Source organism: Hippocampus bargibanti, linkage group LG03 (genome assembly GCF_051943395.1).
Source record: "Hippocampus bargibanti isolate YZ-2025 linkage group LG03, ASM5194339v1, whole genome shotgun sequence".
In the NCBI taxonomy this organism is placed as follows: domain Eukaryota; kingdom Metazoa; phylum Chordata; class Actinopteri; order Syngnathiformes; family Syngnathidae; genus Hippocampus; species Hippocampus bargibanti.
Genome location: NC_142736.1, coordinates 26,512,987 through 26,527,953, shown reverse-complemented (window position 1 = coordinate 26,527,953; position 14,967 = coordinate 26,512,987). Strand labels below are relative to the sequence as shown.

At 38.5% G+C, this 14,967-nt stretch overlaps 1 long non-coding RNA gene across 6 annotated transcripts in view; it reads left to right on the top strand.

Moving 5' to 3' along the window:
• The window catches only part of LOC148900848 (uncharacterized), a 117,176-nt gene that overhangs the window by 90,775 nt on the left and 11,434 nt on the right, over nucleotides 1-14,967 (top strand). For 2 of the 6 annotated variants that reach the window (XR_016114516.1, XR_016114514.1), the window contains exons 5-7: nucleotides 525-702; nucleotides 5,623-5,723; nucleotides 11,462-12,616. This is a non-coding gene — a long non-coding RNA (uncharacterized LOC148900848). Of the gene's footprint in view, nucleotides 1-524; nucleotides 703-5,622; nucleotides 5,724-7,595; nucleotides 7,726-11,461; nucleotides 12,617-14,967 lie in introns of those variants that run through there. The other 4 variants (XR_016114518.1, XR_016114519.1, XR_016114515.1 and 1 more) reach the window with 4 other exon arrangements.

The window sequence follows — 14,967 nt, the reverse complement described above, 5'->3', positions numbered from 1 at the left end:
GAGAATATGTATTTAGTTTTATCGGCGAGCCAAATGCAATCATCAAAAGAGCCATATAAGGCTCGCGAGCCATAGGTTCCCGCGACCACTGGTATATACAGTGGAACCACAACTTTTTCAATCCAATTTGTAAAAGTAGTCCAAACAAACCTGTGGGACAAAATATCATTGCACGCATTGTTTAAGCAAATGTTCTTCTTTCCCAAACACTTTTGTTTATCCCTCTCAGCATCCACCTTCACTCCATCTTCTCGAGTCTCAAAATGCCGGCAGCAACATCAAGCGACCTCTTTGAACACACATCACTCTCCTCTTTGAACACACGTCCCCCTCAGATGATAAAAAACAGTGAATTATTGGTTTGTTTATCGTGCTCTTAAAGCCTAAAGTGCATTATTAAACAGAGAGCACATTAAACGGAGAGTATTGTTAAAAGTGTTTTAAAAATCTTGTAAATCTCCATAATTTATGTCAGCGCGGTCACGGAGACTCACCCCGGACCTTCTGCTTTTAATTTGGTGCAGAGGTTCGTACCTGCGCTTGCTGCAGGCTGACCGACGTGACCTCCTCTTGTGGGGCAGCGCCCGGCTGACACTGACACAAGACAGTCAAGGCGACAACATGGGCTACTTTGCAAACAATTGCATTGGGAATCAGTCACTCATTCTCTGCTCCCTCATCACCATATCACCATGCCGTGAGGTACAATTTTCATTTCTACCTTGAAACACTGCAATCAAAATTTCCCATTTTCATCATCTAGAATTGCTTCATACAACAAAGAGAGTGCAGGAAGTGCTAAAGATTGAATGACTCTCTGTGTTGCGTCATATATTTGTTATTTTGTCGTTTTGACAATCAAGATGGCTCAGTGAGAGTGGCTGCCTTCACAGCAGCTCCTGGATTTTTTTTTTCCATTTCTTCCTTTCCTTTCCTCTTACTTTCATCACTTTACTGCTGTGAAATTTAAATGTCTCCACTGCGAGACTAATAAAGGCTAATCCAATCTAATTAAATTGAACTGAAATTGAATTTATGGATATTAGCCCCGCCCTCTAAAACAACAACAAATTTATTTGTATGATGCAAATTATTTTGTCATTGTTCAATATTTCCTATTTTCACCTCTTCTTAATGTAGTCCTTTTTTCGTCCTCGTAATAGTTTTTAAGTCATTTACTGCCATTCTCGAATTTATTTGGCAATTGAAAATATGACGTGGAGCGCCATTCCCGAATTTGGTTTCTCTTGTGGGGGGTGGGGGGTGGTCAGACCTCTGGCAATGTTTTTCCCTTCCATGAGGGGGCAGCATTTGCCTTCTGTACAGCTGCCACCATTTCTAGCTCAGATAACTCCAGACGCATGTAACTTGGGAATTAACTCTTTTATGATGAAATAAAAAAGAAAATGGGTTTCTAATGTTGCATTGAATGATTATGTAGTCCTAAAATTCAATATTCTGTGGGTCCTGCAATTTCAGTCAAAATAACAAAAGCCCTGGCACTGGAGTGGACACGTTTTTGCACATCGTCTGGCAGTGAATGAGTTAATTGTTTTCCATATTTTATTTGAAAAATGATGATAGAATCCAAAAGTATTGGAGGTGGCACGAGCTCCCTGGAAGGAATTGCGTTCGTAAGACTAATTGCATGCACTGTGTTCCAAGTGGACTATCCCTCAGCAACATGAGCATCATTATGCCTTTGGGAGCGCTGTGTACAAAAACCACAGAGTCAGGCACCCCCTTATAATCCTACTGCAACTCAAGGCACGTGTGAAAATAGATTAAAAATAAAAATACGTGCAATAATAATTACAAATGAGAAAAAAAATGTGCAGAAATTAAAGGACAACCGACGTCACTTTTTTGTTTTTTAAAAAAATTTTATAGCATCTAAAATACCCAAAACACACAGTGTGATATTTTTAGTCAAATGCAAAACACCAATAAAAATGACTTAAAGTGTCCAAAATCTGCAAAAAATTGAGCTGCAAATTGGGCATTTTCATTTTCGGAAAGTCCCGCCCACAGTCCGTGACGTCACGCCAAGACGTCTTGCATTGCTTGTGAATCAAAACAATGGCTTCAGATTCGGAGAATATGCTTTCTTGTTACACATCCAGTTATGAATATGATTCAAATAGTTCTGAAGAGGAAAGCACACATGTTTGCAATCGATTAAATAATTTATTTGGGCCATTTTGAGGCAACATTGGGGGAAACTCTCTCACCCAAAAAAAAAGAGGCACAAAATGGCGACCTCCAGTGGCCACCTCCGCTTCCACAGGCTGATAAATTCCTTATATGGAGCCTGGATGCCCTCTTCTGGCGGCTTTTGGGTGCAACACGGTTCTCAGACCAAACATGTACAGCAAAATACATTGACGTGATGGAAGGACTGCTACAACGTGTCTTTTTTCGGTCAGGGGGCGGTCCTTTAGTGACGTCACGTACAGACTCGTCAACAACGCAAAAACAAGACTTCCTGAATATTCAGAGCGAGTCTTAAAACGTAAAATATAACTATATGCTGTGGAATCTTATTAAAATACGCTCAGTAGAAGTCATTTGAAGACATTTTACAAATTATGGACACAACTTGTCCAGAGACGTCGGTTGTCCTTTAAAGCATAATACATTCTCAGGAGGACATTTCACGTCAAAATTGAAAAGCAAATATGACATTTACTCAGACAATCTGGCACGGTCAAATGCCAAAAATGATATTGGAGTCAGTGTGTGATGAAAATCCAAATAATAAAATTCAAAAAAAGAAGCAAAAGTGTCAAGGGGGCGCAAGAGGAGGAGTTAGGGCCCCGGCTGGTGATTTGGTGGTCGCTGCCACTTTAAGAAATGAAGCAATATCATTAATGGAGCCCTTGCTGGGTTGACATCCTGCTCCAATTCAGCGGACCCCGTCCATCACGCCATTACGGTGGGCCCGGCAGTATTAAAATTCAATCACTCCTCCGGCTAGTTTGATTAAGGAGGGATGCTCACAAAGAGGCCCGCTGACCCATTGTTGCCTCTGCCAGTGAGTCCCAGGAGGCAGGCTTGCTTGCCTTCCTGATCCTTCCTTGCTTGCTTGCTTCTTGCGCCTGCTCAAACCGATCCGATTTACACACTTGGACCTGAAAATACTCTCACCAAGACTGAAATACTTTTCTGAAGGAAAAAAAAACGTTTGTTATTTTTTGTATATTGTTCACGTTTAGTTGAAACATCCTTTGTTTGTGTCATTATTATTATTATTTGAGGGTGTAACACTGACTAGTCGACGGTGGCTCAAAAATAAATTACAGCCAATGAAATAGTGGGATGCACTGAAATTTAATACGGAACTTTTGCCTTTGAGCATTTCCATCTACGCAATTATGGCCTCCCCCCCAAAAAAAGATGCATATATGTCTATGAATGCATTAATTATGGTGAAGGCTGGACTGGACCTAGAATAAACCAGCACCTCCGCTTGCCCGCGAGTGTTCTAGCCGTCATACCATCCACAGTCAGGGTTTCATTAAAAAATATGCATACATATCCGGAATCTTGACCAACATACTCATTATACATCCATCCATCCATTTTCTAAACCGCTTACTCCTACGAATATTGTGGGCACACTGGAGTCTATCCCAGCTGTCATTGAGGTCCATCCTGAACCGGTTGCCGGCCAATCGCAGGGCACACATAGACAAACAACCATCCTCGCAAACACTCATACCAAGGACACAAGAACTTTTCCAACAAAAGTTATTTTTGTTATATTAATTAATGTTCCAGCTTCAAATGTGTGATATTACAATACATAAATAAATACGTTCACTGGCAAATACATACATACATACATACATACATACATACATACATACATACATACATACATACATACATACATACATACATACATACATACACACATACATACATACATACATAGTACATAGGTTCCCTCACAAATAAATAAATACATTATTTCATAGATTAATAAGTAAATAAATACGTTCATTGGTTCCATCGATAATAAATAAATAGATACATACGCTCATTGTATCAGAGGTTAATAAAAAAATACATAGGTTCACTAGCAAATAAATAAATTATTTCATAGATTAATAAGTAAATTAATTGCTAGCTAATAAATACATAGACAAATAAGCTAATTGTTTCATAGGTTAAAAAATAAATAAATAAATAACTAAATAAATACATGAATAAATACATAAATACATAAAAATATATTAGTTACTTGGTCGGTTAACTAGCTAATAAATTAATTATTTAAATAAATAATTGTTTTGTGGGTTAATAAATAAATAAAGTGATTTGGGCTTAACAAATAAATAAATGTCTACATATGTAAATAAATACATATTCAACATTCAGATAAAGAAGAAAAAAGAAACACATTTTCTGTATCATTTTGGCTGCCTTTCCAGCAGCTCATGTATTTTGTTTTTCTACTTTCATTCCTTTCATCACTTTGCTGCTGTGAAATGTAAATTTCTCCACTGTGAGACTAATAAAGGCATATCCAATCCAATCCAATTTTTTTCTTTTCCAATTTCAACTTTATACACCTCAATAATAATATTTATTTCAGGCATTATAATAGTTTTAAAGGACAACCGACGTCTTGACAAAGGATGGACAAGTTGTGTCCATAATTTGTAATATGGCTTCAAATGACTTCTACTGAGCATATTTTACAAAGATTCCACCGCTTATAGCTATATTTTACGTTTTAAGACTTGCGCTGAATATTCCGGAAGTCTTGTTTTTGAGTTGGTGACTGGTCCGTATGTGACGTCACTGAAGGAACACCCCTGACTGAGAAAGGACATACCTTGCATCAACTCAATGCATTTTGCGGTACTTTGTTTGGTCTGAAAACTTCGTGTTGATCCGTGTTGATGGCAAAATTACGTTGTATGTTAGACCAAGACAACTCTTTGATATTCGTTGTCAAAAATTCCAAGCTGAGTAATAAACCTATTTCCAACGGAGCTCTGCCGCCATCTTCTGCATTTTCTGTGACACTACACATTGATCCGTCAAAATATCCTGAAGACCTTCTTTAATCGATTGCACACATTTATACTTTCCTCTTCAGAACTATTTCAATCATATTCATAACTGGATGTGTAACAAGAAAGCATATTCTCCGAATCTGAAGCCATTGTTTTGATTCTCGAGCAAAGCAAGACGTCTTGGCGTGATGTCACAAACTGGGGGCGGGACTTTCTGAAAATGCCCAATTCGCAGCTCAATTTTTTTGCAGATTTTGGACACTAAGTCATTTTTATTGGTGTTTTGCATTTGAATAAAAATATCAGCCTGCGTGTTTTGGGTATTTTAGATGCTATAAAACTATTTTCTGATGTCAGTTAGGAAACATAAAAGTGATGTCGGTTGTCCTTTAATGTCATGATTTCAGTGTACTCTTGAATTATTTCCCTCACAAAATGGCTTTTTGCCTTTTTTTTTTCAATGTACATCATTCGACTGTAATTTTTCATTTTGTCGTAGTGTCATATTTTTTTTTCTTTGTGGTATTCTGAATTCCCCCTCCTTTCTAATCTGACTATTGTTTTCTGTGTGGTCCCAAATTCTCCCCGATTGCAGACAGACACCGATTGCACACGGAACCTGAATGAAAAGGCGTCCTCCATAAAGTCGCTGTATGTAATTCATTGTGCCGGCCGGGAGCAGCAAAGATGACACGCGTGAGTTACGACGTTGTCTTTTGACGGCCGCTGTAAATCTCCGCCGCCGTTCACATCCGCCGCTGCAAGCGTATCATTAAAGTTGGTGAACTTGTGAGTCAGAGGCTTAATTGAACTTTGGCACTAAATCTAAAAAACTAAGACTTCCTCGAGACATTCTTGAACTCGTGACCGAGTGAAGCCAACGCCGCCGAGTCTAGGTCTTGATTCCTCAACCCTCGCTTCTATTGACACATGTTTGTCTTGCCATCTCACCGAACGACTTGCTTGGCGGGGCGGGTACAGGTGGAGCCCGGCGGTGAGTCATTGTGCCAGGCTCCGTCCTCCTAATGGCGTCCGTCGCTGTGTTGTTTTTGCGACAGATTTACGTGTGGGTGTGGTGACGTGATTTACACGCACAAAGAGCTCACGCGGGCTGGCTTTGGTTCTCTGTATGTGTGTGTTTGAGATCGTACAAGTGTGACGCCCCGGGCTGCTACTTCTGTTGTCATTTCCTCTCGCAGGTTCACTTCAAGTACACGAGCAGTGATGAACTGATGTTGAGGATTCAATTCAAAAATGTTCCTTTTTTTTTTTTTGCCAAGTACTACTAAATCAGTCACCTTTGTTTAGCATAAAGGAAACAAAATGTTTTTGCTGGCTGGAATTCATCTGCAGTTTTAAAAATATCCGCCAATGACATCATTTAAAAATTTCCCCTTTGACATCATACCAAATAAACCTTGTAAATGTGTGTAAACTCTTGTCAAACGTTTTGAAGGACCAACTTTTGTTTGTGAAGTCTTTTCCTAATTTGTAAACACGATTTTCTCACATCAGCCATGTATTTAAATTTGCTTTTGCTAATTTTAGGTTTACATGTACAGTGATACCTCGGTTTACGAACACCCCTTGGTTTACATTCATGAAAATTTTACCTTGGCATACGAACTTTACCTTGGCATACGAACTTTTTTCGTACACAGAGCTGTGGCAGAGAGTGGCGAACGACCCAACAAAATGGCAGCCGATTGTTTTTGTCCTCTATTCCTCGCCCCCAGTCTTCAGTTAATGCCACGTGATTGGTCAAGAACGCAGTGGGGGGGGGGTAAACATTAAAGAGACAGGGAGACAACAGTGCGAGAGTTTCAATTTTGATAGTTCAAAGGCAGAGTGTAGACTGCATCCCATCAATCAGGCTCCACAAACAACCCGCACAAGCCATCTGTACACGTGATGCAAAAAGCTATCAACCCAGCTAAACAGAACACAATTGATGAGGAACTAGATAAAATTATCGCAGAGAAAGCACCTACAAGGGATCATTCGAAAAGAAGGTGAAAGAAGAAGGTTACGTTCCTCATCAAGTGTTTAATGCTGAGGAAACCGGACACTCCACTCCATCAAGCCATTAACGACCATCACAAAGGTAAATGAAATGACTTTATTGTACCGTACAGTTTATTTCTTTAATCATAATACTATAGCACATTTATTATACATAAATATTTGGTGTAGTTTTAAGGCTCAGAAAATTTGAAAGTAGAAAATTATGTTTTATGGGGACCTGGGAACGGATTATTTTCATTTTAATGGTTTCCTATGGGATATTATTTTTTGGGATACACAATTTTTGCCTTACACAGTCTGGGAAACAATTAAGTTCGTAAACCAAGGTATCACTGTATTTGTATGATATGACAATATAAACATGAGTAGTGTCTGTATTTTTTTTGGCGTGTATTTTTTACAATACATCCTAATTCATATCGCGCTTTCACAAGCGGTTGTAACAAAGCGATTCACATAATAGTCAACACAGAGCAAAATAATAAACACAACAGAAACATAAAAACATGAACAGTTTTTTTAATATCATTTTTTTTATTCAAGTCTGCGACTGGATGAAGGCATGGCTTGAGGAGTTCGCAATGAGAAGAAAGAAGCGTCGGCGAAGAGCGCCGATGTGTATGTGGAACTGTTGCGGCTTGGATTTGAAGCGGATTCACGTGGGACAGAAGATGTGAGACTTTTTGTCAATGGATACGACAACTTTGTGTTTACAAAACTTAGCTTGTAGCAGACGTGCACGTTTTCACAATGACGTCCCTGATCCACTGGTGGAAAGGACAATTTGATCCTCTCCTCTTTCATCTAGAACTGCTTCATACAACAAAGAAGGTGCAGAAAGTGATTAACTCATTCACTGCCTTTCTCAAATTTATTCGGGAATTGAAAATATGTCATAGAGCGCCATTCCTGAATTTGTTCTCACGAGGGGTGCCGATAAAGTGCTGGTAAGACCTCTTGCAATGTTTTTCCCTTCCACGAGGGGGCAGCATTTCCCTTTTTTTTTCCCGTGTTAGTGCTTTTTCCAGCTTCAGCTGTTGTGAAAGCACTATATAAACCAATATAATAATCATAATAATAATACATTTCATTTATAAGTGCCTATCATTAACTCTCAAGGACACTTTATGCATGTATTGCATTGTATTTTGGACAGCAGCCTTCATTTCAAGATCATATAACTTTAGACTATATATAATTTAGGAATTAACTCTTTCCTGATGAAAGAAACGAGTCTTAGTTTTCTAACGCTGCATTGAATGTTTATGTAGTCCTAAAACTCAATATTCTGTGGCTCCTGGAATTTAAGATAGAATGACAAAAACCCTGGCAGTGGAGTGGACACATTTTTGCACGTGTCTGGCAGTGAATGAGTTAAGATAGGAGACTGTTTGTGTCTTTTGTTTTGCGTCACATTATTTGTTCTTGTTTTCTTTTGTTTGTTTGTTTGTTTTTTTTACTTCAAGATGGCGCCGTGAGAGTAGCTGCCTTTACAGCTCCTCCTATATTTTGTTTTTGCTGTTGTGAAATGTAAATTTCTCCACTCTGAGACAAATAACGGCTCAACTAATCTAATCTAATACACACTGAACTTCAATTGGACCTGGTTCGTTGTTTTTTATGATTATTATTGATGGTGTTTTGTTGATTTTTACTAATTGATTGTATTGCATCCACAGCACACCAATGCTGGTTTAGGGCATACATGTCCATGTCGCACGACTCATTTTTACAAAATGTGTTAATCTCCTGTGGAAATTATCCACATCATATTTTTAATCAGCGCCAAAAATAATCGGAGGTGGTTTTCTTCCAAAAATAGTAATTGTCGCTTGTAATTGTAACTGTACCTTCAGTGGTATCAGGAAATTTTCAGGTACGTGTTAGTATGCGTCGTATCCTTCTCAGTAATTGAATCAAGCAGTTTTTAAACATGGCTTAAAGATACGAGTTGGTTTGATTCTTATGCAGCAAGTGCATGTTTTCCATTTTAATCAATGTCTTTTTTTTTAAATGCCTCGTGTTTAAATCCTTCCCCTCCCTCCCGCAATGTTGTCTGGGATGCTTTTAAGCTACGATGAACCAATGTGGATATTTACTCGTTGTGTCACTTTACCATAAAAGCCACGTTCAAGATCGATTGTGCCCACGTTCTCATTGTGGCGGTAACTTAGGAACTGTCATGATTAAATCTTTGTTACAGCACGTTAGTTTTGCCATTTCGCGGTCGCCATGAATGGATCCGTAAATTCAACACGAATAAACACCTGCTGAGCTGCCATTACTGCAGATGTTAAATCATTCACTGCCATTCACTAATTTATTCGGAAATTGAAAATACAGTGAAACCTCAGTTTACAAACCCCTTGGCTGACGAACTTTACGAATGTAAATTTTTGCCTTGGCATACGAACTATTTTTTGGGATACACACGGAGCTGCCACAATGAGTGATGTGTCGTTCGTGAACAAGCCCGTTCTAACAAGAAAATGTCCTCTATTCCCCACCCCCAGTTTATACAGTTTATTTCTTTAATCATAATACTATAGCACATTTTTTATACATAAAATAGGATATATTTTGTGTAGTTTTAAGGCTTCGAAAATTAGAAAGTAGAAAATTATGTTTTATGGGGACCTGGGAACGGATTATTCTCATTTTAATGGTTTCCTATGTGAATTTTTTTTGGGGATACACACTTTTTGCCTTACACACTCTGTCTGGGAACCAATTAAGTTCGTAGGCCAAGGTCCCACTGGATGACAGAGCGCCATTCCTTAGTTTGTTCAAGTTTTGTATGTTTCTCGTTTTGGTGGTGATAAAGCACTGGTCATGGCCTCTGGCAATATTTTTTCCTTTCCATAAGGAGGCAGCATTTCCTTTTTTTTCCCCATGTTTGCGCTTTTTACAACTTCAGCTGTTGTTAAAGCGCTCTATAAACCAATATATATGTATTGCATTGTATTTTGAACAGCTGCCCTCATTTCAAGCTCATATAACTCCAGACCCATATAATTTAGCATTTAACTTTTTTTCTGATGAAACAAGAGAGTCTACGGTTTCTTACACTGCTTTGAATGTTTATGTAGTCTTAAAACTCAATATTCTGTGGGTCCTGGAATTCGAGTGACAATGACAAAAACCCTGGCCCTGGAGTGGACACATTTTTTCACATGTCTGGCAGTGAATGAGTTAAAGGACAACCGACGTCTCCGGACAAGTTGTGTCCATAATTTGTAAAATGGCTTCAAATGACTTCTACTGAGCGTATTTGAATAAGATTCCACAGCATATACAGTAAAGTCTCGTTATATCGATATTCAAGGGAGTCCGAAAAAATATCGATATAACCGGGACTATCGATATATCCGACCCTGTTTGCATGTAATTTTCTCCGTGCGTGCATAGAAATAGTATCGATATAACCGGGACTATCGATATATCCGATATCGATATAACGAGACTTTACTGTAGCTATATTTTACGTTTTAAGACTCGGCTGAATATTCCGGAAGTCTTGTTTTTGAGTTGGTGACGAGTCGACGAGCCGAGAATGTGTGTCATCTGCGAGGGGAAATGTAGCACCGAAGAAGGCGACAAAGCTCAGTGGAAAGCTCCGTGGATACGGGCTGATTGACGTAGGGTGAGGACTCGTCACCAACTTAAAAACAAGACTTCCGGAATATTCAGCGCGAGTCTTACAACGTAAAATATAGCTATATGCGGTGGAATCTTTGTAAAATACGCTCAGTAGAAGTCATTTGAAGCCATTTTACAAATTATGGACACAACTTGTCCGGAGACGTCGGTTGTCCTTTAATGCTCATGTGGGCAATCCATAATCTCGCTGATCCTCAAATTCATACATGTTGATGCTTCGTACAAGTGTGACAGGAAGAGGTTAGGCATTCAGTTTTTGGTTTGTTTTTTTTTTCACTGAATTCAACACTCTGCCTGCATTCTCTCTTTTTCAAATATGAAAAAAAACACTGCCACTTGAGTGGCTGCATTAAGTCAGACTGTCAGGATGATCCCCGGAGAGTTTTTCTCTCTGCTGGTGCCCCCCCCCCCCCCCCCCACTCTAAGGACCACCAAGGTCACAGTGCAGCATGAACCTTACTTTTTAAAATTGTTGTCGTGAACCATCTAAAATGGTGGGGGGCGGACATAGCCCCCCCCCCTTCCCCCCCTCAGAGCATTTTACTCATGTGATTCGAAATTGTAAGTAAAACATTGTCGGAATAAAAAACACTGAACAGAGGATGCTCGTATGATAAAGTTTTGAAAGGGGTCAGCGACCCTTTTTGAAATGAGAGTTACTTCTTGGGAACTGGGCAGAATAATGCGAAACTATTGTCAAACACACTTGATGATCACAATTTGCTTCCCTTTTTTTTTTGTCTGTGCAGATTGTCAGTCATCAGGTCATCGTAGTAAGGTGCAAACATTAACTCCAGACAAGTAGGTTCTCCTTTGTCTTGACATGTGTTACCTTGTTACTCGGAAATATTCAAATATGACTAACAACTTATCTGAAGGCTAACAATTTAGCGATGGGTGTTTGTATTTTGCTGTTCCTTGTTTATATATTAATTCTCTTTTATTTCTCTTTTATTTTTTTTCATATATAACCAAAAGCGCGTCTCCTCATTTAAACACAGGTTAGTCATAGCTTGTACAGTTACACCAGTGGTGTCAAACATACGGCCCACGGGCCGGAACCGGCCCCCAAGGAGGTTTGATCAGGCCCGCAGGATAGTGGAAAAAATGCACAAACGACATGGAATTCATATTTTTAATGAAGTGCAATTCAATGATTGTCCACTAGGGGGGAAGAGTGGTGCTGTTTCACTCAACGTAGAAGAAAAGAGCTGTGTTTTTTTTCAAACACGATTTCAACACCCGCCTTAGCCAAAATGTCATTATCCAAGCGGAGAAACGTAGATAAGGAGTGTAGAATTTTCAATGAAAAATGGACCACGTCATGTTTTTTTACAGAGATCCATCCATGGGAAACCTTTGTGCTTGGTGTGTTTTCAACAAGTTTCGGTATTTTGATTATTTATAGCATGTATGGCACAGGTGTCAAAGTCAAGGCCCGCGGGCCAAATCCGGCCCACCACATCATTTTTTTCGGCCCGCAAAAGCAAATCAAACTTGTTAAATGATTGCTAAAATCTGAGCCAAAATTTCATATTTTTGGATGTCAACCACAATAAAAGTCATTATTCTTGACTTCAGATTTGAAAACGAGTTATTCATTAATTTGCTGTGTGCTCTATATGTAATATTTGAAGGGATTTAAACATTCTAATGGGTTCCCCAAATTCTTAACGGCCCTCGAGAGGAAACCATAACTACAATGTGGCCCGCGGCAAAAAAATGACTTTGACACCCCTGATGTATGGTATAATTTTGATGGTCCGGCCCACTTGACATCTACCAAGGCAATATGTCACCCCTGAGTTACACTATATTTAAAGTTGTTTTTATTTTTTGTGCAGTTGTACATCTTCTGACATTTTTTTTTCCCGTACATACAATTCTTTGTTTTATCTTTTGAGGCCCCCCTCCAGACCACTTTCAGTTTTGCTGCTGTATATTGCAAATGTCCCCCATTGTGGGAGTACAGTATAGGCTTTCTGATTCTAATTTTGTAATCAGAATCACAAAACCTTTATTCGTCCCACAATGGGGAAATTTGCAGTCCGCAGCAGCAATTTGAAAGGGAATGGGGTGGGGGTGGGGGGAAAGGATAGAAAACAAGATATTTTAAGCATAGTAAAATAAATATGTCAACTGTGGACTGTAATTGTGCAAAACTGTTTCATAACAAAACTTGACATAGTGTAAATATCAAGAAAGGCATATTGATGTATATGTAGCTGTATTGCATCAACCCATATTTACAGTACAAGTGTCCATTTTTTTTATATTTTGTGAAATCACTTTAGCTACTCTTCTTGACTGAATTATGGATACATTGTAGGCCCACCTAACAGCTGTTTAAAATGCATCTCAAAGCTTGCCAAACCAGCAACATTTTATTGTTTTAGTTGAAGTGGAATCCCCCCTGCAGCATATTTGGTCCAATGTTATAAACGAATATGTACATAAACAATAATACGTAAGACCGTAAAATCGTGCACCAATGTTTTGGAAATGAAATATGTGTTCCTGCTTTTTTTTCCCACCTAAAATTGTTTGGGGTAAGTTGACAAATCAATTACATTTCATTTACATTTAATTATTGCCAATAATATTATTGAATTTAGTTTTTCATATTTTTTTCATGAATGCTATAGCTGACCAAAAAAAAAGATTCATGTAATCATGTGACACAAGAGAAGAGTGAGGATAACGCATGGGTGGGTGTGCGCGTGCGCCTTTGTGTTGGCGTGTGTGTGCGTGCGTGATCTAATTACCCACGCCCTTTTGTCAATGACGTCATACATAAATCATTCATAAGGTCGTGACGTCACAGTGTTACTGACAGTTTCGCTTACGTGGTGACGTCATCGAGGTGAAGCCGGTTACATTGTGCAAATTAGTAACAGAATGAAGCCGTGTCGAATTGTTTGTTGTGATTTTATTTATTAATTAATTTATTATTTATTTAATTAACACGAAACGCCCACTCTGAACAAACGAAGATTAACAAATTAAAATCAAACATGGCGTTGGTTGAAATTTCAATTTTAAACTCAACAATTTAGCTGAATGTAAATTGTAATTTGATTTCGGCATTCGAGTAGTTTATTTGGAGCCTTTTTTTAAATGTCCTGTGTTTTTTTTAATAATGCTTTTATAGTGTTTTCAGCATCAAATTCGACAATATAGGATTTTGAGGTTAAAAAAAATCTGTCAGCCACCAGGGAATTTAAAAAGAATAATTACGTTTAAATGTTATAAGAACGAAACGTATTTGTTCCTACGAAGGAGCAAAAAGGTGGGTGCTGTGGGCAAGCTGTTTCAAAATAAATCCATGACATTTGGATTGTATTTTTATTCATAGCGTTATTGGTTGTTTAATTATTCATGTAAAAAAAATGTCTTTGTTTAAAACAAAAGCAAAAAAATGTAGCTTATCTGGAGGTGGAAATGGATGCTATTGCTAGAATCCATTATCATTTATGAAGGCTAAATTTAAATGATTGGTGTCTTTTTCTTTGAGAATTGAAGTACCGGTCTATATATATATATATTGTTTTAGTTTTAAAAAGCGTGGCATACGATGTGTTTTAAAATAAATGTCAATTCGAAATTGTTGTATCAAGCCATTGCACGGGCGGTTGAACAAGCTTTTGCATTCTTTGCTTTCTAACCACCATTGTTGTTATACTCTTATCTGCTTTATCTTAATCCAGCTGCATTGTTTACTTATCTTATTTTGTAGGGGGGCGGGCGGGGGAGGGTAATTACACGCCTCTTATCAACCTCTCTGTCTTTCAATACCATCTTTAAACACGGAGATTTTTTTTTAATCTCCCTCACGATCGGCGATGTTTATTAAACGCGTTTCGGTGTTAATGGTAAACGGTCCTTGCTTTTTGCGCTTTGCGTTTTATTTACGCGTTAAAAACAACTTTTTATACACATTCCTGGAAAAGAAGGGCAATGACTAAAAAAAAAAAAAAGAATAGACAACACAGGAGTGACTGCGGTACTCATGCGTGCATGTGTGTGTGCGAGTGTGTGCGTGTGCGGTTAGTTTTGTTGCGAGTCTCAGTTGATTGTGTGCCATCTGATGCCAGAAGCAGATAAGCCGCGCTGGCCGCCGTCTGCACAGACCAGAGAAACTGGACCAAGCAGAAAGCTTTTTTTTTTTTTTTTTTTTTTTTTTTTTTTTTTGGGGGGGGGGGGGGGGACGAAAGTAAAGGAACAGCTAGGTCCACAGTTCCAAAGAGGCAAAATG